Here is a 21,163-nt window from a genome sequence, read left to right on the forward strand (position 1 = left end):
GAATAGTGTGTGTTCGAGACAGAGGAGAAATTTCTACCCTCCTGGGTCCAGCATCATCACCCAACGAGTGATTTTCTCGACCACCCTGTATAATCACGACGACGCGTACTTTCGTACGATACGCACACAGAGACTAAGAGAAAAAGAGAGTGAGAGAGAGAGAGAGAGAGAGGGTGGCACTAAGGGAGAAAACAAGGTGGGGGTGAGAGAGAGTCGCGAGAAAATCCGGAGCATGCGCTTGGCGGACACGAATAGTCGAGGGTTGCTTTTGGATTCAGTTTAACCCCAGCGCCAGCAGGGGTAAAACGCGTTGAAAATCCTCCATTTTACAAGCAACGTGTGTCGATTATCGGTCTCATTTCAACAAACATCGTAGAATTCTTCTAACGATCGAATAAAGAATCTCCTCGGCAAAGATGTCGTAAACAACGCGAAGAGGAATTAATTTTCGAAACAAAAACTAAAAAAGACAAAAATCCGAAAGAAGAACAAACGTAAATAAATAAAGGAAGGAAAAAAAAGAAAAAGGGAAAAGTGGATAAATAGTTCTCGAGGAAGAAAAGAGAATGTGCGGATGAGATTGGAGATCGTGGAAGCACGTGGATACTCGGCTACTTGCACGTTGCAGTTTGTTGTCCGTATTCTTGGATACTGGCTTTTGATAAAAGAAAAAGGTTCAAGAAGAAATTACGTACGAAGATGCTTGGCTAAACGAAGCTGGAATAAGATAATACGACTCCTGATGGGTGTTAATACAGTCGAAGAAGAAAGAAAATAATAGTTGGACGCGTTATATCATTCTCTTTCTCTTTCCAGTTTTCCTTTCTCTCTCATTTTCTCTGACTGTCTGTCTAACTGACTGTGCCTGTGACTGTCTGCTGTGACTGTGACTGTCTCGTTGTCGTCTGACATTTTCTCCTTGAGTTTTGCGATTCTCCATGTGCGAGCTTTTTTCGAACGCCTTTGGGCTCAACGCACCGTACCATCATCGTCGTCATCATCATCGTCGTCATCCCTTCTGTTGTCTATCCAAGGTACAAAGCGTGGCACGTTAAGGGGAAGAAAAAAAAAGGAAGAAGAGGAGAAAACACAGAAAGAAAGAGAGAGAGAGAGAGTGATAGTGAGAGAGAGAGTGAAAGCGAGTGAGCGAGAGAAGAAGGTTCCTCACTCTTTTTTTTACTCTTTGTCTGTGGTGTCTGTGCCAATTGCACAAGTGGTGGTGGTGGTGGTGGTGGTGGTGGTTGTAGTAGTGGTGGTGTTGGTAGTGGTGTCGGTGGGGTGCTCTAATAGTAGTAGGTGCTTGTGCTCTCGTGCCACGAAAACGCACGCTCTTTCTGTCTCCCTCTGGTTGGTTCCCTGTGGTGAACACGACTAGGTGAGCGGCGTGGAAAAAATGCGGTGAACCACCGCACTAAAACCACTCCTCCTACTCCTCTTCTTCGAACCGTTTACTCTCTATCTATCTATCTATCTATTTATTTATCTATCTATCTGTATATCCATCTCACTTGCACCAACACCACCAAGGATTTCTCAACCAACTCGTCCAGTCGGGTGAGTAAAAAACTATGATATTAATTTTACTGGCCTGATTATTATCAAACATCTAATATCTCTTTGTATAAATATATTACGTAATTAAAAATTACGTTCCCGGGTTATAAAATATAAAACACGCGTGTTACCTACCATCCGACCTATCAATTAAAACTGAAGTTCTTCAAATGATAAATAAGCATCCACTAAAGGGAATTATTATTACGTATTTACGAACCGAAGATTAACTCCTCTTCTTCTTAGATTAATTAATAAAAATCGATTATAGTATTGCAGTAATTCAAACGTTGTAATGCTAATAATATTTCAATGTATTTTTTTCCAATTGACATGATCGCGATCGTAATATAAAAATATACCACAACCATTTTCTTATTCCGAATGTTAAAGATTTATCCGCGCTTTTTTTTTCTATTCTCTCTATTTAATTTTGTCGTTTTCTTTCTTTCTATTTTCTTTTTACTCTTCCCATCGTTAGTACGAATACCACGGAACATTGGACGACCATTGACGATTAATTATTCAAGAAGATTAGTGTAGCTCGTGAGAAAACGAGAACACGTTCGTCGATATCTCTCATTCTCCCTCTCTCCCTCTTCGTTTCTTTTCTTTTCTTTCCTCGTTCAACGTTTCACACGAACTCCTCATTTCTACGGATTCTTCCTAGTTTGATATTACTCTTGAGGGCAGTGTACCCTCGAAGGTTAACGATCAATTCGACTGAAGAATGGAACGGGGAAAAGAAAAATTAGGAGGGCAGGGGCAGGGGGAAGAGGGGCTAACGATTCTTTCATCTGTTCTATATTTCAACCTTTAATATCAAAATTATATATCGTTTCATTATGATTAATTATATGGAAGATAAGATTATAGTTAAAAAAAGAAAATAGAAAGTGTGTCTGTGTGTGTGTAAAATAAAACGAAAACGAAAACGAAAATAAAAGGTAGAAAATTATTTAACTTTCTCGTTAGATAAAACGATCTCGATCATTTGAATATCATAAAAGACATAATTTGGAGTAAATGAAGTAACAAGATTAACTCGAATAAAGTATAGGAGGGATAAAGGACAGCGGCGGTTGAAAATTATCGCGGCTCATTTTCTCTCGGCCGAGACAATCTCGAGTTCGGGAAGTAGTGTCGTCATTGTTTCCGATTTTAAAGGAACCTCGCGCATCGAGCTTCAGAACTTGAACGCGCAAAACCTTTCAAAAGATCTCGCTCCATTCTCCTTATTTCATTCTCGTTGCGCGATAATTTTATCATAGAAGTAAAACAGAGAGGAAAAGAGGGAAATAGAGAGAAAAAAAGAGAAAGAGAGAGAGAAAATTAGAGATAGCGCTGGCTGTCCTTATTATACGTGCTTCTGTTATCTTAGTAATATATATATATATATATTTATAACGTAACTTAAAGTTATATAAAACCTTTCCCAGATGCGATTTGATTAGTTGGAAAAAAGTGATATTCCTTGAAAAAGTATATCAACGCGTTATAGTATATCAATTTATTCAATATTTGTATAAATATCTTATAGAGACGAGAAACTTCAAATAATAATGAAAAGTTTGAAAGATAAATAATTAAAATGTATCCGGTAATAAAAGAAAGCAACCCCTACAAGTCCTCGTGTTTCATTAAAAAAGATAATAGATCGAACGGATGCTCCTCCATCGGCTGTTTAAGTAGTACGAGTCAATCATTCATATACGATCAGACATCCTTCGATTACAATTTCCTATTCATTTCTTTTATCTTCTCTCTCTCTCTCTCGAAAAAAAAATAGATATCTAAATACCTTCGACTAGATAAACGAAGATCTCGTAAAATAACAAAAAAAAAAAAAAAGAGAAATGCAAAAACAATCCCTGTTTGAAGAAAATAACAAAACAGTCGAATCGTTAAGTTCGAAGATTTCGAGGCGGGACAACATCATTTGTAATCATTCGTGGCTTAATGAAAGCTCGTTTAACCGAAAGCAACACGCACATTGGGTTACCCTCTGCTTCCAAGTTAATCGCTGATAACGGGCGCGAACTAACTTTTTAAGCCGGTGATATCAAACCCTCCGTCCTGCGTTCCCACCCTTTTTTCATTCTTTCCCGTCTGTCATCGACCTTCCGGCACACTACCCCGTTTCCGTCGAGAATCGGTTTCGTATCTACATCCGACCTCGTAAGCTCGATATGCCGAGATTGCACGGGTTCAACCCTACCTACCCTCTGCTTTATCCCTTACACATCCTCCTCCCCTCTTCCTCTTCTTCTTTTCCATCCACTACCCTCGACATGCAGTAGTATACGGTATTCTACCGATACGAATGAAAATGCGCCCTAAACCTTCCCCCCTCCCTCCCCCTCCTCACCTTCCCCCACTCTTTCTCTTCTATACTCATGTGTTTCAGCATTTCCAACAGATAATGATTCTTTCGCTCTACTACCGTCGGCATTCTCCTCCTAACTTTTGTATCCGCGTTCTCGTCGATTATCGAACGATCGACTTTGCTTTCTCTCTTATTCCTTTTCTTCTTCTTTGTTTTTCCCTCTCACGTCAATATACGTACATGTGTATTGTATATATTCTTGAAGAGTATTCATTATTTCAAGAGGACCGTTATATCATTCGTCGAGAGCAAACTAGTTGGATTGAAAATTTTATTAACCACATATACTCACTCGTTCTAACGACGAACTTTGTAAGATCATTTTTTCGTTTGTTTCGTATTCGATAAGTTTCTTTTTCAAAATATTTTCAATGGAATAATAAAACGATTAGTCATAATTTAACAAGATTCATTTTTACGGATTACCGATCAAACGTAACGCGTTAAATAAAAAGAAATAGAAAGAGGGTGAGAGATCATTGTTAAAGTTCCGATAGAAATGCAAATCCCATTGGTAAAAACACACGCTATGTAAATCTAGATGGGAGCTTGAAGGAAAATATACAGGAAAGAAAAAGCTTTGCAGCAATAACTCGGAGAATTTTACTTTCCGATCTCTTTTAATATTTTCCTCGATATCGTTTCTTCGACTACGTCATATTTTATCTTTCCGTTTGGCTGAATATCTTTCTTTTCTTATACGAACCGTAGCAAACATTCCGCGAATATATTCGATGATACTCCTTTTCATTCGACTCGATACACGTTTGTTCGTTATTTGACAATAAAAATAAAATAACAATAATAAAAAATAGAAAAAAGAAGAAGAAAAGAAAATAATCGAATATTGCCCCTTTTAATTATGCGATTAAAATTGATAATAAGTATAACTGACGGACGTCAGCCCAATTACTTGTACAGCACGGAAATTCATTGAACTAAATGGCATCATCCTGAGATGCAATCGAGATGCACGACTATACCTGTTCAAAGGATGCTTTAATTAGTATGACTACGATAACTAATTAGACATACGTATCAATAGACTTCGTCGAAGTAGAGATCATTAAAGATCACGTTGCATTACTGTTAAGCAGCTTCTTCATAAATGTGAATTATTTATTTTGTCGTTCTTACCAATCGTTATTATTAATGCAACAAAGAAATGAAATGAGTAAAAGGGGAAAGAAAAGAAGAAAAAAAAAGAAGAAATGAAAAAGAAAAGTTATTCAACGATAGGTTTCTTCTTTCAGTTAAATATTATTTTCCACTTTTTTTTTCTTTTTGAAAGAATTCTTCGCATTGTTTCCTACAGTAACGTACTTTCTGGAGGTAATACACATACATATACACACATACACATACCTAGACATATATGTATCTACAAGCAAGCAAGTAGTAAAGGTAGAACAGACGTTTCTCGATCTTCGGTCACTATAGCATAAAAGAAAGTAATCCCATCTGGATTTGTCAGCTGTAGTAAAACACTTTGACCAACCATCCTGACTGCATCCTTCGTAGTTGCATTACTATGGAAACCAGATAATGTTGCAAATACACTCAGCCCTTGACAACATAATACAAAAGTACGAAGAAAAGATATGCATAAACTAAGTAGTACAGTGAGACGATACTCTTTCTCCTTTGTACTGGCATCATCCAAAAGTATAATAATGAAGGGAGAATGCAAAAGCTCGACTTTCTCCTATTACGATTATAATCGTAAAATCTCTGACGTCGAACGAAGATGAGCAATTCCATCCGACTAGCGATATCAGACTTGGAAAATATTAGAATTCCAAAGTAGATGCTAGACTTGATTGGTGGCTCTATGTAGAAGAACGTTCAAATGAAGTTCGAAAACTTTCAGGATTTAATTAAATCTTTTGTTAATAATACGAATAAAGTTCTACTTTTGAACAAAATTATTTTTCAACTTATATAATACTCACAATCAGATTAATTTCATGTTTTCTACCACATTCTCTATATTCAACGTGTATTATTTAATTATTCCGGAAAGTAATTTTTGTTTTCTTTCTTTGTAATGATACGAAAAAAAAATACGATTTCTTTTATATTCAATGTGTCTATTGTTAAAATTTAAAATGATTTTGAGGATTATATTGAGTTATGGTTTTGATAAACGCGATTAACGATAGTATTTTTCGAATCATTCAATATAATACGATGAAAATAAAAGTATCTAGATTGTAATTATATCATATTAAATATGACTAAAATATTATATATAAATAATCAAAATAATGATTACATAGGAATCATACTAATTGTAAAATATTTTACGCGTGTATCAATTTATCTTCATTTTCATTTTCTATGTATTTATTCAAAAAATTGTACTTATACGATATGTAAAGAAGAAATTTTTCAATGATATTTTAGCAATGTTCGTATCAATTTTATTATAATTAATTAAAGTAATAAAATATAAGAACAATTAAAAACCGAAATATCAACTTGAAGCAATCTTTTTTATACTCATTTACTCTATTCTCGATTCTTGTTTTTATTAACCTACACATAGATGAAATAGTGGAAAAAGTTAATTCGTAAAATGTCATCGACGTCTGCTGACATTTATTTGCGGGTATAATTACCACGTTCGATGGCGGCCGTTGATCACTTTCAGGCGCATCCCATGGAGCAAATAAAAGCCCTCTCGGCAATTATAGACTACCTCTCCTCTCCTCTCCTCTCCTCTATTCCCTATTTCTATCGTTACAGTCAACACGTGTAGGTATACGTGTGTACACAAACATATGTACACAAACATATGTACACATATACAAGAGTAGGGAATTCACGGTGCTTTCGTCTCTTGGCACTTATCGTCGTAAAGTATATACATGGGATTTAGTAACAGTTATACGGATTGACTTCTTATTCCGTTAAAATGATCGTCCGGTTTCCAAGAATTTAATCCGATTTCGTTGATACGTAACGAGTTTCGTTTGATTTTAATGAGGATCCCAATATTCAGAAGCTTTTATGTAACCATTAATACAGCTGATTGCACTCTCCTGGTTGATTCGGTTCTACTCTCCGATTCGAATGTACAAAAATGAATAGTAATGTAAAAAAAAAAAGGAAAGATAAAAAGAACAGAGAAATGAAAGATAAAGAAAGAAAGAAAATATAACGAAGAATTCATAGAAACGTTTGCCTTGTCTAATTCTTTTATTAACTTGAAACGTATTATATTTTGAAAGGTAGTAAAAAAAAAAAGTAAATTTGAACGGATACATATACGTTGACGTTTGCTGGTTAACTCACGTCAAGTACACACTGTTATATACTATTTAAAAAGTACCAGACTGTTTTTCAATTATAATTCTTTGAAAGCTTCGAATGTAAATGAATGCGATCCCGCAAGAAAGTTTGTTTAATTGCAATTAAGGGAATGAAATATGTAGAAGCGTTCGTACTTACGTCGTCCTATCAAAGTTTATGAAACATTCATAGCAAAGGAATACTCGGTACGCTCTTAGAAAGCGGTATTAGCGTTTCATTAAACTCGGCTCGTACTACTGTAGTTAAAAATAAGAACTTACAGAGGACCTCCGCGTACTTAGAGCAGTGAGATGGTACCAGTGATGAGATGATGTTGGTACCGGTGTTACACTTAGGTGCTTCCTAACGACAATCCATAGCAAAGTGACGGCTCGAATACAAACTAAATCGTTCACTGTCTCGTAACAAACATTTAAACGGTATAGAATCTCCTTTTCCTTTGGATCACGAGTCTCCTTCGAAACGTTCTCTGTGTGTAAACGAGAAAGACAAGAAGAGACAGAGACAGAGAGAGAGAGAGAGAGAGAGAGAGAGAGAGGAAGAGAGAAGAGGAAGAGGAGAAGCAGGAAATGGAGAGAATGTTTCGTAACGAAATTCTACTGTAGCAGCATAAGCTCCTTACAGAGATTCTCCTTTGAAACAAGAGGGATGAAGTTACATCGATCGCGAAATGCCGACGGCAGAGAAACGACATTAAACTCATCGACGGGACGTACTAATTTTCACAAAAATCCCTTAGATTCCTATGACCTAATTTTTTTTCCCGGATCATGAAACTTCTTAAAGAAAAGAAAAAAAAAAAACAAAAAAGAAAACAAGTAGGTAAATGAATCGATCCAAATAAGTCGGAAGGTATTAAGCGATTATATCGTTTTTTCGCGGATCTTCTTAAAAGTTCGTTCGTTAAATCAATTGAAAGGTATTAACGACTGATTAAATTTGCCTTGTTTTTTGTTTTTCTTTTTTTCTTTTTTTTTTTAGAGATCGTTTCTTTTAAATTCACAGTTCATTCGTCGAGAATGGTAGAGAGAGCGAGAGAGAGAGAGGAGAGAGAGTTCGACAAACGATTTCAAAGTGAGCCCAGATATACACCTGCATACACTTACTTACCTATACATGGGAAAACTTCGTTGTCCCCGGGCAAGTTCGATCGGTCTTTACCGAAATTCACTTAAACTGTAGGTGCGAAGTTACATCGACGCCGGAACAGCAGCACCGTCGGGACGGCGACATTAATCTCATTGACAGGACGTAGAGGGTGATTATGGCCGGCGGAACGGGCTCGTTCGTCGTCCCTGCAGAGTCTTGTTGCCGGTAGCAACGTTTTACCTCGCCGGAGGGAGAAACGAAAAGTGAAGCGATGCGAACACGAAGGATAAAGATATCCGAAACGAAATCACGTGGCGGCTCGGTTTATACGGCATGTAAATGAATATTACGAAACGCTATCCGAGTGATATTACATTGTTGCATAATTTTTTCTCTCCTCTTATTCTTTTTTTTTCCTCCCCCGGATTAAATTTCAACTGATATTATTTTGGAGAAAAGGAACAAAAAAAAAAGGAAAAAAAAAGAAAAAACAACCGAAGAATTTTTACTCGATGACCAACGAACACACATTGTTCGTTAGATATATTATTTACGACCAGCTCGAGATTATAAAATACGTTCTACGTACGAAATTTATATAGAATGAAAAAAAACGCGACAACAAAAATAAAACCGAAAAAAAAGAAATAAAAAAAAAAATAGAGAGGAATGCCTGTTCTCCGCGCGAAAGGTTATAAAAAAGTTGAACCGAAAAATATGTAGGTGAAAAGGAATACTTGTCACGTAGAGATAGAGATAGAGAGAGATAGAGATAGAGATAGAGAGAGAGAGAGAAAGGCAAATCCGTGACGTGTTCCGAGTACCTAGGGCAAACAGTTTCGGGAATGCGTAGCATGTGTTTCGAGCGCGCTGATATGATTTAGGAATCGCTTCCTGCGGAGTCTGGCCATATACTGGCCTTTACTACTGCCAACTAGCTAAATCCAGAGAACGGTTTACCCAGCCAGAGACCGACCGGTGGGATTTGCGCTCGCGAGTGCATCGCGTTGGACGACGGGGGAGGGGGCGTGGGCGAATGTTTCGGACGTGGAACGTTCGGTCTCGATGACATCGCATTGGGTACTCTCTCCATCCATCTTTCTCTCGCTCGCTTGCTTGCTTGCTTGCAAACCAGTCAGCTAGCTCGCTCAACTGGGGTGGCAATGGTCAAGATTAGTGGGCCTACATGACCTTCCGGCCGCGAAATTAGGCCGATGCATCATATCCCTTGCTTGAATGCCGTGAGAGGATCGCGTCCATCCTCCATTCAGAGCTTCCCTCCAATCGCCAATGGGCCAACCTAACGTCCCGGACTCGACGTACAACACGAGGAGTTTCAAAGGGATCGGAGCTGGAGACGACGCGGTATCCCTCGAGGAAGAGGGACAGAGATATGTATCGATCATTCTATCCGCTTTGATATATCGTTGGCTATTCGTACTGCCCTGACCCCTTCTTCATCCTTCTCGATTCTGACTTACGCTTGCCAGCATTTCTCCGCCGACATTCTCCTTCTTCCATCCTTTATTTCCTCCCTCCCCCACAACCTACCTTCGACTTTTTTCTTTTATCGAGTCTCCTCGGCTACTCTTATCATTAGATGGATCGTTGATTTTCTTTTCCTTTAACCTCCCCAGCTATTTTCTCATTTTTTATTTATTTACTTTTTTTCTATTTTCTTTTTTCTTTCATCACCGGTCCACTATCCATCTTTATTATCATTCTCGTAACGTAATTTTGTCCACTCAAACGATCTCCAGAGAATGTATTATATTTATATATATATTATACCATAATGTTTATACATGTATAAATATTTCTACGCTGAAATGTGTTACCATATATTTTCGGCTTAAAACAGATGCTGGTAGTCTTGTTCAGTGGTTCGTGCGTCATATTGAATTATCTAGCGGAAGTCAGCGAGCGTTGAATCTAATCCTCTCTCTCTCTCTCTCTCTCTCTCTCTCTCTCTTTCTCATTCTTTTCTTCTCTTCCTTTTTTTTCTTTCTCTCTTATTCTCTTTGCCAGAAACAGAAAACAGTAACGATCTCTCTCGTAGCGAACAAGCAAAATGCTACTACGATATTAGAGCGGAATATTATTTATCGCTGGAGAGAAAGGAAGGTTTCTTTTTAAATAACGCGCTACCAACTCGAACCTACAACGAGCATATAGCTCTTTCCTCTTCGCTTGATAATTTAACCAGTACGCGTTCGTTAAACGTTCCGGTAAATGCGCATTTTCATCTAGCCGTTTCTTCATCGTAATGCAATCCCTAATACTAGCATAGCAGAATACCGGAAAATACTTTATTAACATTTCTGGTAAGCATCGTCCGAAGCTTCATCAACGTATATCTTCTTTATCCTGTAAAAGCTGACCATTACGCATTCTTCCATTCTTTTCATTTATTTTTAACATTTCATAAACTCTAACTCTAAGAATAATACCCAATGCCAATCAATTTTTAATAAAAACCTTCGTTTCTACGATTACGAATATCCATCCGCGTCACAAAGGAAATTCATTCTCATCGAGTTCCTCCAATTCATCGGGACAAATAATTCAATTTTAGGATAAAAATCTAAGGAAAGGGAATCAATAAAAACGAATTAAATCATATACCAGACGAATAAATTAGAATCCTACGAAAGTTAGAAGACTATATTTAGAAACAATTTTTTACCGTCGATATTGAATTTCTCTTAAGACGAAAATAGGTAATCGTATCGCGATCCCTTCGTTCCTTTATCTATCAATCATTTCATGAACTATTTTTTAATGATTAGAATAATAAACACGTTTCTATCTGTGGGAATTTATTCGTTTAATATAGAAAATGATCGAAAGAAAGAAATGAAAAATGTGAAAGAAAGTATATATATATATATAAGTCGGAAAAATGTCGACGAATTTTTCATACTTCAATGGTTTCAACGCATTGAGACCAGCGAGTAGGTACAACGCACATTGCTCGTATCGTACGAAAGAAGAAAGAACAAAAATACGAGCTGGCATTGTGGTATCGGCATTGACATTATTCTCTCTCTTTCTTTCTTTCTTTTTCTCTTATTTTGTTCTTTCTATGTACCGGTGCACTCTTTGCACGAGAAAACTTTTGTAATGGGGATATAATCACTGCATATCGTATCTCGTGTATCACTGGCATATATAATTTTATTTTTATGTCATTGTACATTTTGCACAATCCTCGTTAACCGTCACGTTAGAATCATGAAACAGTTTATAAACTGTTTATATAACAACAATGTAACGTCAATCGGTAACAGTAGATTTTCTTTTTCCGTTCGTATCAATGAACCGTCAAAACAATAATGTCATCCGATATATATCTCCGACTATCGTATCGTATCGTATCGTATCCGATGGTCCACCGACTGTCACGTATTTCGAGCTATCGCAAATAATTAAAAACGTTATCTCATCTTTATAAATAATGAACGAAGTGGAAAAACAACTTCAACACGAATATCTTGATTGATTTTCACGTGTTCTGAGAGACCACGTTTTCTAATTGCATTCTTCACGTAAAAACATAATAAATGTACACAGGGGTCAGCGTTAAATTATATAATTCAATTAAATTGTTAAATACTTCGGTTTTATACTAAAAATTACTATTTTTGGAAAAGCATATAAAAAATATTTTTTTTTATACTACTCGTTTCTTATAAATTCATATATAATATCTAATATTATCTAATTGAAATATTTGATTCTATCTTATTTCATATTTGAATAAGTTAGTGTAGTTATATTTCACGAATTAACAGATTTCATAAAGTAACGCTAAAGATTAAATATTGTTTAATAAATTTAACAATATTACGAGTAGAATATTCTCTAGGAATTTTATACCAATCTCTTTTAGTCGCTCTAGTTCTCGTCAAAATTCTATCACATATTCGCTCACAGATTAATTTTTGCTCTTTTTCATCCTATATGATACGTGCCCATAATTATGAAAGTGATCTAAGTCATATATCTCTTGTTTCGAGATATTTGAAAGATTATATTTGAACACTGTATGAATTCCATATAATGTTGAAATAACAACCACTATCTAATAATTCATTTTTAACAATATCGTGAAAATTATGTTGAATTAATTGAGTTTAAAATAATGTGGTGTGAAATAACTGATAAACTTATTTTTTTTTAATTTTGACTTAGACCACTTTCATAATTATGGGCACATATAGCAGTGTGAAAGCACTATATGATTAATATACAATCTTTAATTCCTCTTACATTTTTTAGGAAATATTAGCAACTTCACATAATTTTATTGATTTGTTTTAATACTGACTTTCACGTTGTCATTCGTCGTCCACGTTGCATCATTTTCTGTCGGTTTTTCTCTGGATCCGTTTACGTATCCCAAAAAATCCGTATCGTAACCATTGCACTTGCATTTACACTTGCACTTACACTTGCACTTGCACTTGCACTTGCACTTGCATTTTCATTCGTTGTCACCTTCTTCTTTTTCACAACACACACTAATCTCACTTTTCTTTCTACGTTGTTAACGTTTAATTTAATATTTATTAACCGTACCTGCGTTCTTAATCTATTAAAATTTTTATAAGCACCGTATAAGCAACGAAATAAAAATGTATGATACGTATAACAGAAACACGTCCGATCAGAAGCTTATAAGAATGACGACTGAAAAGAAAACGGTGAGGAGAGGTTAAACTAATCGAAAGAACGGTTGCTCGCTCGTTTAATGTTTTGTTTATTTATACCTCACTCCTAAATACTCCAATGTTACCGTGTTTATTCTATTTAGAATCACGTTATCGATCGCGTAAGCACATTGACTTTCGTGTTCCTTCTGAAGGTGATTCGGTCTTCGACCAGTATACGCGTAGTTGTTTTCATATTCATTTGTCAGTTATCTTCGAACGTCGAGAGATGTAAATACGATATTAGATATGTAAATATATAATTTATTTCTCGTATATGTGTAGGTATTTTGTTGCTATGCAAATGATATGTATCATATATGTGCACTAGTGTGTGTATTGCAGGCGAATAATAATATATATAAGTATATATATGTGTGTTCAGTATTAAATCGTATAATTCAATAAAATCGTGGAAATCTTAAGTTTTATCTGAGATAACTATACGTTTTTTGTAAAACATATTGAAAAAATTTGATTATACGCTGCGATTAGTAGTAACTGCATTATTAGAAAATAATGAATTTTAGATATCAATTCATAAAAGGCGAGTAATTTAAGTAATATATTGAAATTCGATCCGTCTTTAAAGTCTGCTTTTCTTTCATTAACAATGCTCGTAATTATCCATTCTTATCCCATCTTGTACTTTGAAAATCAATGTTTCGTTAATCGTGCTTTTCTATCATATCTGTAGACCAACCTACATACGAGTAACTACGTGTGCGTGTATGTGTGTTTTTTTATAAGTATATCTGATATCTAACCGAACGACGTCGCAACGCTTTCAATTGGTTTTTTTGGCAGGTGCTCTACCACCGTGAAATCTCCTTTTTCCTTGTCGAATGCCCTTACCCCTCCCTTCAACTCTCCCTCTCTCTTTTCCCGTTCACATCTTTTTCATTCTCGCGTTCTCTCTTTACTCTCTTTCGTAGCTTTCTTTCGTACCGTTTGATGCTACTTCAAGCCTTTCTCGAAGTTACTCGAAGAAGAGTACTTCGACCTTTTTCCCCTTTTTCCCTTTGCCCTCCATCGACCCGCAAACACCGACGTTAGTCGAGCCGGGTAAATTTTTCAAGACGCTTCCAGCTCGTCGAACGTGTCGGTCGTTCGGATTGCTTCGCGGGATGTATCTACCATAAGACTTAGATCTCTTTCGAAAAGGAACGAAGGAAACTCAGATCCTTTCCATTATTCTCATTTGTTCGAGATAAATCCATCGGTTTTTCTCATCTTTGACATCGCGTCAAGTTAGGATGGGTACGATCTTTTTCTATTCTCGTATAATAAATCTACTTTTCTTTTCTTTTTTCTTCTTTTTCTTTTTCTTTTTTACTTTTTCTCCCACTTTCTACAGAGAATATGTCAAATCGTGGCATTAAGCTCATCACTAAGAATCCGATAAGTTAACTTACTAATAATAGAGTCGTCTATCTTAGTTCTAAAAACGTCAAACATATTTCGTAACACATCTAAAAATGAGTTTCCCTTATAAACGTACTTAAGTAATAAATATTCCAACTAGAGTAAATTTAAATGACGGTTATAGAATTATCTATATTTTATTAGAAATGTATTTTTGATCGGTAATTTTCTTCTTCTTCTTCTTTTTCTTTTTCTATTTTTTTTTCTTATTCGAAGATGTCGCAGTGCGGTATATTCAACGCGAATCGTTCGATCTTCCTAGAATGAATTTGTCTTCTCGTAACTCAAACTATTAATCTTCGGGACTTTGAGAAGACTTAAAATAATTTAAAATCACGGGACGGACTGGAGCGACCACTTGGGAATGCAGTACGTCGAAAATTACGTGGGAACGTTAAAGGGCGTAGTTCCAATTCGCTCAATTATCCTGTCGTACAGGAGGTATCGAAAATTTAGCACGGTTAAACGATCGGTTCGTACGGAACCGAACGAATCCGCATTTTTATCTTTCTCACGTCCACACTGCTACTATTGGTTCCTCTCTCTCTCTCTCCCGTTTTTACTCTCTCATTCTCCCACTCGTTGATCTAGTCGACGTGCCGGACTACGAATCGCCAAAACAAGCCTTAACTTTTCACAATCAGCAACCATACCTCTACGGACGATTCTACTCCCGAATTAAAACAAAATAAAATACAATCGTTTATCTGTCCCTTCGTCGTTTTGAAATTCCACTTTGACATAAATACAGTATGCATGAAGGATCGAATTATAAATAAATACCTCGGAGGTTATAAAACACACTATGTCACATTTCCCTAATTTTACAGGAGAACAGTTTGAACATTTTATTGAAACATTATATTTCTTTAATTGTTTATTGAATTTTTTGTGTAACAAAATTTTATCGGTAGATTTCTTTTACATTGTATTTAATATTATTTATCCTCGATAAATTTGATCCACATTTTTTTAAATTATTTTAAAATCATATAACACTCTTTACAATTGATTTGAGATCTTTAGTTTCATACAACTGGGTAAAGTAAAAGAAGTGTTCTATACCTCCGAGGTACGGAAATGTAGTTCAGTCGTTGCTAGTATCTAAAATTTGTCATTTCTGTTTATTATTTAAAAAATATCTCGAGATGGGGCAAAAGGAAACAGGTGGTTTCTGGAAGAAGTGCAGCCAGTGACAGGTGTTCGAGGATAAACAGTAAACGAAATCGCATCGTCTTGAGATACACAATTCGAATAGTTAATTTTCGTGCGAGCTCATATCGTATATCTTTCAATGAGTTGAGTCGAATATTTCTAAAATTGGTAAATATATACGTTGTAATCTCTCAATGAAGATATTCTTTATGAAATTTGTATACGTATAAGCGTAGAAACGAAATCTCTCGACATTTCATTTATTATTCAGGCCATCGCTCATAAAAACGTAATCAAACAAGATCCAGTTACAGCGTCGAAAGTTATTTTGGAAATCATTAAAAATGTACTCTGTGTTAGCAACAAAAAACGAATCGTTCGGTTGGCAGGATAGGTGCATTGTTAAGAGTGACGCGACGCGACGCGACGCGGCGTGGTGCCGCGTACATTGAAACTTTCATGAAGCATTACGTTTAATATATCTGTCTGGGAATGAAAAAAAGGAACGAAAAAAAAAAAAATATTTGCAAAAGTCTCCTACTATCCTGTCTACGTTAATACTATTAGCAGGATTTAATGGGTCGCGTTGTGCAATGGTATGCGCTTGTAAGGTGCATATACAACACCGTGTCCTATGATTTACTAACCAATAAAAACATTGGAAAAACTATTCATCCGACGGCTCTTAAAAATTTCATGAATACCATTTACATTTCGCATATTAAACTTCCGAAATATAACTCGTTTCTCCGCGTATAAGGGAACTAGGAATACACATTGATTACAATGTATGATCAGCTTTTCAGACTATAATCCGTTGAAATTTATACGATCGTTTCAATGCTCGATCATATTTCGCATTAATCGGAATCCACTTATCTCTGAGATAAATGCCGTGTAACGAGATTAAATAGAGTAATTGATACACCGATGGAATCGCATTAATATCTTGTGATATAAAAGAAAGAAGAAAGAAAGAAAGAAGGAAAGAAAAGAAAAAAGAACAAGGAGTAAAGATGGAAAGGGAGTAAAGTAGATTTCGCGTTAACCCGTACCCGTTTTACGAGAATAAGAACGAGCAAATCAAAACGCGGAGACAGAGCACGAAACGATCTTGACAGGTAACGAAGTGAGGGAGGAAAAAGCTTGACGCTTACGACGACGGAGATGGATTTCCATGGGTATATGAGAGAGAGAGAGAGAGAGAAAGTTGTGGAAGAAGACGAATACTGATGAAGCATGAAGGTGCGATAAACGATGGTGATGTTGAGGAATGACGAATAAGGTGAGCCATAGGTTGTCGTTCGAATAAAATTCGGTGCTTTTCGATGAGAAAGGACAGCGAGAAGCATAGGAGGGGAGAAAGAGAGAGAGAGAGAGAGAGAGAAGAAGGAAGAGGATGGAAAGATGCTTTTTGCTCGGGGTCGAACATCGTGACCGATGACGAGACGACAGGGCAATGCTCGCGCCATGTTGAAACTCGAAATAGAGATGGGTTGGGATGAGAGATTGGTATAATCGAAGAGAGGAAGCGAGATAGAAATTGGTTGGATAGAGATAGGGAGAAAGAGAAAGATAAGATGGAAAGAGAAAGAATGAAAAAGAGAGAGAAAGAGATGGAACGAAGAAAGATAGGATAAGAGAAGGAGACGACGATAATGACGGAGTAGAAGGTCGACAGTGCCAACACGGTAGATGCTCTTCATTAAACACCTACACACACTTCACATGTAGAGATTTATGTATGCATGTATATCCAGAAGTCTTATATTGGATAATGCTCGGACCCAAAAATGATAGGGTGGATGCACGCGCTTAGATTTGATACAGCGGCTTTAATTTCCCTTTCCCTTCTTCTCTCTCTCTCTCTCTCTTTCTCTTTCTCTTTCATTCTATCTTGCTCACTATGAGTTTCAGCATCCACTTTACCTTCTCGACGTATTCTCTCTCTCTCTCTCTCTCTCTTGAGTTTCGTCTCTTTCTCTGTACGTTCCGCGACCCTTCGCAAGCCCGTGATTAGTCGAGAAAACGCCGCGAGCTTGAAAGCCGACTTCAGCCAGCTCTTTCCCTTTCTCTTTCTCCTCCTCTCTTTCTCACTCTCTCTCTCTCTTTCACTAAGGCAAGTCTCGACGGCTGCAAAGTACCGAGACAAAACCGGATATAGCTCTTGGCCGAGCTGCGGCTGACGTTTAATTTTGTCGCTTCTGTCACCCTCGCGCGCGAGATAAGATTCGATGCCGCTCGCGCGAGTATTTTAGATAACGCGTTTCCTTTTCCTCTCCTTCCTCTCCCTTTCCCAACTCTTCTCTCGTCTTCTCCCTTCTCACTCGTGAAAAGCTTAACGATTTTCGAGTTAAATTATTATTTTATCTTTATTTTTATTTTTATTTTTATTTTTTATTTTTATTTTTTATTTTTTAATTTTTAATTTTCTCCACGAAATCGTTAATTAAACGATACGCTAATTGCGTATTCATCCATATGTGTATTTCGACGTAGATAAATTACGCCCGCGCAACAATTTATAGAAATATCTACTTAAATAATAAATAATTAAAAAAATACTATAACTTTATAACGATCGTATCGAACTATGTCGCAATCGATTGCGTTATCCCTTTCGTTGAACTTTCCAACTGGAGATAAATTTATTAAATAACTTGTACTACTATCTCTTGTTTTTGATACGAATGAATTCTCTCTATTCCTACGTAAGAAAGGCAAATGAAGAATCTCTTTATAAACTTACTCAAGTATTCCGATAGTTACTAACGAGTGCATACTAATATGGTAACTTTTGTATGAAGAACTAGAAAACAATAGAGAAATAGAAAAAGAAAGAGAAAGAAAGGTAGACAACCTTTATCACAAGTATAGTCTCTATCACCCTGATGCAACCCTACCACTCCCCCCTACTTTATTCCTTTACTCTTCTTTGCCTATCAATGCTAGTAACTACTACTTGTACAACTTATTTTCTTCTTTTTCTTCTTCTTTTCTTTCTTGCAAAAGCAAAACTTGGCAGCTTAAATTTACATCCTCCTTTCGATATAAATTCCCCCGAGTGAAATTTCGTCTCTTTTCATCATCGTCGTTCCACGAGATTCATCTTTGCATTTAACTGCTCTTACGTTACGAGACTAGGACTAATGTAATACAGGAACGCACATAGTAGAACTGCTTCAAACCTTAATCAACACACGTACTTGTTAGTAAACATGACAGAAACCAACAAAGTAGATATCCGCCGCGAAACTACAGGACCGTCATTAGTGACCATTTATGAATATGTAATAACAGCGAATACACTAGGTAGCATGTACGTGTTGGTCGGTATGAGAAAGAGATAGAAGGAAATAGAGACAGAGAGACATGAAGTGAGAGATTGAGAGAATGCCAGAGAGAGAGAGAGAGAGAGAAAGAGAGAGAAAGAGAGAAAGAGAAAGAAACTTTCCTCTTCGTACATGCTTCGAGCATGCTACCACAACTACGCAGTTCTCTATGATTAATGAATCAGAGACCGGTATACGTGGAATGCCTCGATTCCTGGAAAAAAGAACTAGCAAAAGAAACCCGTTGGCCAATGACGCGGCGAGAATATGTCAGTCGTTCCTGCTATGGAACGTGTTAGATATAGGTATAATTCTAAATAATGAGAGGGTGTTTTTTTACACTGAAAAATCGTGCCGGTCGATCTCTTCCGAAAGTAGCTGGAAAAAGTGAGTTGAGAGGAAAAAGAAAAAAGAAGAAGAAGAAGAAGAAAAAAAGAAGAAAAAGAGTGGTCGTAATAAAAAATGAATAGCGACGTGAGAAATTTATGGGATCTCGTTCGTAACATAAGGGTTTTTTCGTTTTTTTTTTCCCTTCCCTTTTTTTTTTTTTTTTTTCGTTCTTCGAATAGACGTGTATAACACGCGTATCTGCGAGAGTAAACAAATTTTTGTCGTTGTAAAGATTATGAAAGAAAAATGTTTTTTTTCTTTTCCTTTTTTTCTTTTTTGTTTTCCGAATAAAAGTGATCGATACGAGGGTTGCCACGAAGGAGTGGATAATACGCGGCACGATGCTTTTTCCAAGAAAACGAAATATGTCATCGTCGTTCTTTTTATATTATATTAATTGAATGTGTCTGTTGGTTGTTACCAAGAAAGAAGAACACCACTACGACCACCATAACCACAAATGCTTTTCTTCTCACTGCACCCTCTATCATCCTCCCTCCTCTACTTGGCTATACCCTTTTCATAAGAGCCTGACGAGAACATGGCCCATCCAGGTTACCCTTATTACTATAACGCTAGGGAATCCAACACACCGTGGAATATTTCTCTCGCTTTGGACCAAGTGTGAATCCCTTTTGTTTCAAAAGCGGTCCACGGTAATGAGACTTTTCTAGACCACAACCGCGTAACCACAATTTCCCCATGCGTTACATTTTCTCATGGAAAAGACATTAGAGGGAGAGAAAGAGAGAGGGAGAGAGAGAGAGAGAGAGAAATGTCATCTTTTTTCAGAGCTCGATGTATGCATACAACCGTTTTCGCGATCGACCAGGTGCTTAAAAATGGAAGAAAAGTAGACTTAAAAAGCGAGTAAAACGAAGAAGATGAAGAAGAAAGAGAGAAATAGAAAGAGAAAGAAGGAGAGAGAGAGAGAGAGAGAGAAATCCACGAGAACGTCTCAAATCCTTCTTTATGTCCCCTCGTGTACAGTACCAGTCAGGGTTGCATTGTTTGAGTTATCACAATGGCGGAACAAAACCTCAACCGAGGGATCGAACTCCACTCGAAAGACCAACCACCCTTCCCCCGGGCCTCTTTCGCGAGTTTCCTCGACCATATTCTCCATCTCTCTCCCTCTTCCTTCTCCACCATCTTCTCTTCTCCTCTACTAGGTTCACAAACAAAACAAAACTACGATGCGATGCAGCATGCACCGGCTTCACATTGCACTCTCTTTCTTTTACCAGCGTTAACCCCTCCCCCTTCTCCTCACACCGTTTTCCTCCCTGCCATACCATCGCCATCGCCATATCGCTATTCGCGTTAGAAGCCAGGGCATTTCGACAAGCAGGAAGAAGGGAAGAACAAAAGTGAAAGGTTGACGGTGCAAGATGAATCCATTGTACCGCGCATGAGTGCGTGCATACCTTTCGAGATTTTACCTTTTTCCCTCTTATTTCTTTTTTTTTTTCCTTTACGTTTTCACACCTTTCTTTTTTTTCTTCAACTCTGCTTCCTTTTTCTCACACCACCAGCAGCCACCTCCCCCGCTACCGACCCGCTTACAGCCATTCAAAACGCGCTAAATTTTCTCTTTTCTTTCGCGAACTCTCGTAAGTAAAGAATCCACGACAGACAAACGATTTCTTTTCCTTTTATTATTTCTACCATTTAACTCGAATCTACTACGAGTATTTTTCTTATTATTCATCGTTTTTTCATTAACGCGTGATCGTTATTTTAAAAATGTATACGTTGATTAGTAGTTATTAAAATATTATACGAAAGCGTTGTTGATATCGCGA

The 21,163-nt window shown here is 36.8% G+C and overlaps 1 protein-coding gene across 14 annotated transcripts in view; it reads left to right on the forward strand.

Annotated features, from left to right (window-relative positions):
- The first annotated feature begins 215 nt into the window (after positions 1 to 215).
- The window catches only part of LOC122525885 (tyrosine-protein phosphatase Lar), a 510,813-nt gene continuing 489,865 nt past the window's right edge, over positions 216 to 21,163 (forward strand). For 11 of the 14 annotated variants that reach the window (XM_043648898.1, XM_043648900.1, XM_043648902.1 and 8 more), the window contains exon 1: positions 216 to 1,554. The gene's annotated coding sequence lies outside the window, so the exon portion shown is untranslated. The remainder of the gene's footprint in view (positions 1,555 to 21,163) is intronic. The other 3 variants (XM_043648911.1, XM_043648912.1, XM_043648913.1) reach the window with 1 other exon arrangement.

Source organism: Polistes fuscatus, unplaced genomic scaffold (assembly GCF_010416935.1).
Source record: "Polistes fuscatus isolate 324 unplaced genomic scaffold, CU_Pfus_HIC Scaffold10, whole genome shotgun sequence".
Classification (NCBI taxonomy): domain Eukaryota; kingdom Metazoa; phylum Arthropoda; class Insecta; order Hymenoptera; family Vespidae; genus Polistes; species Polistes fuscatus.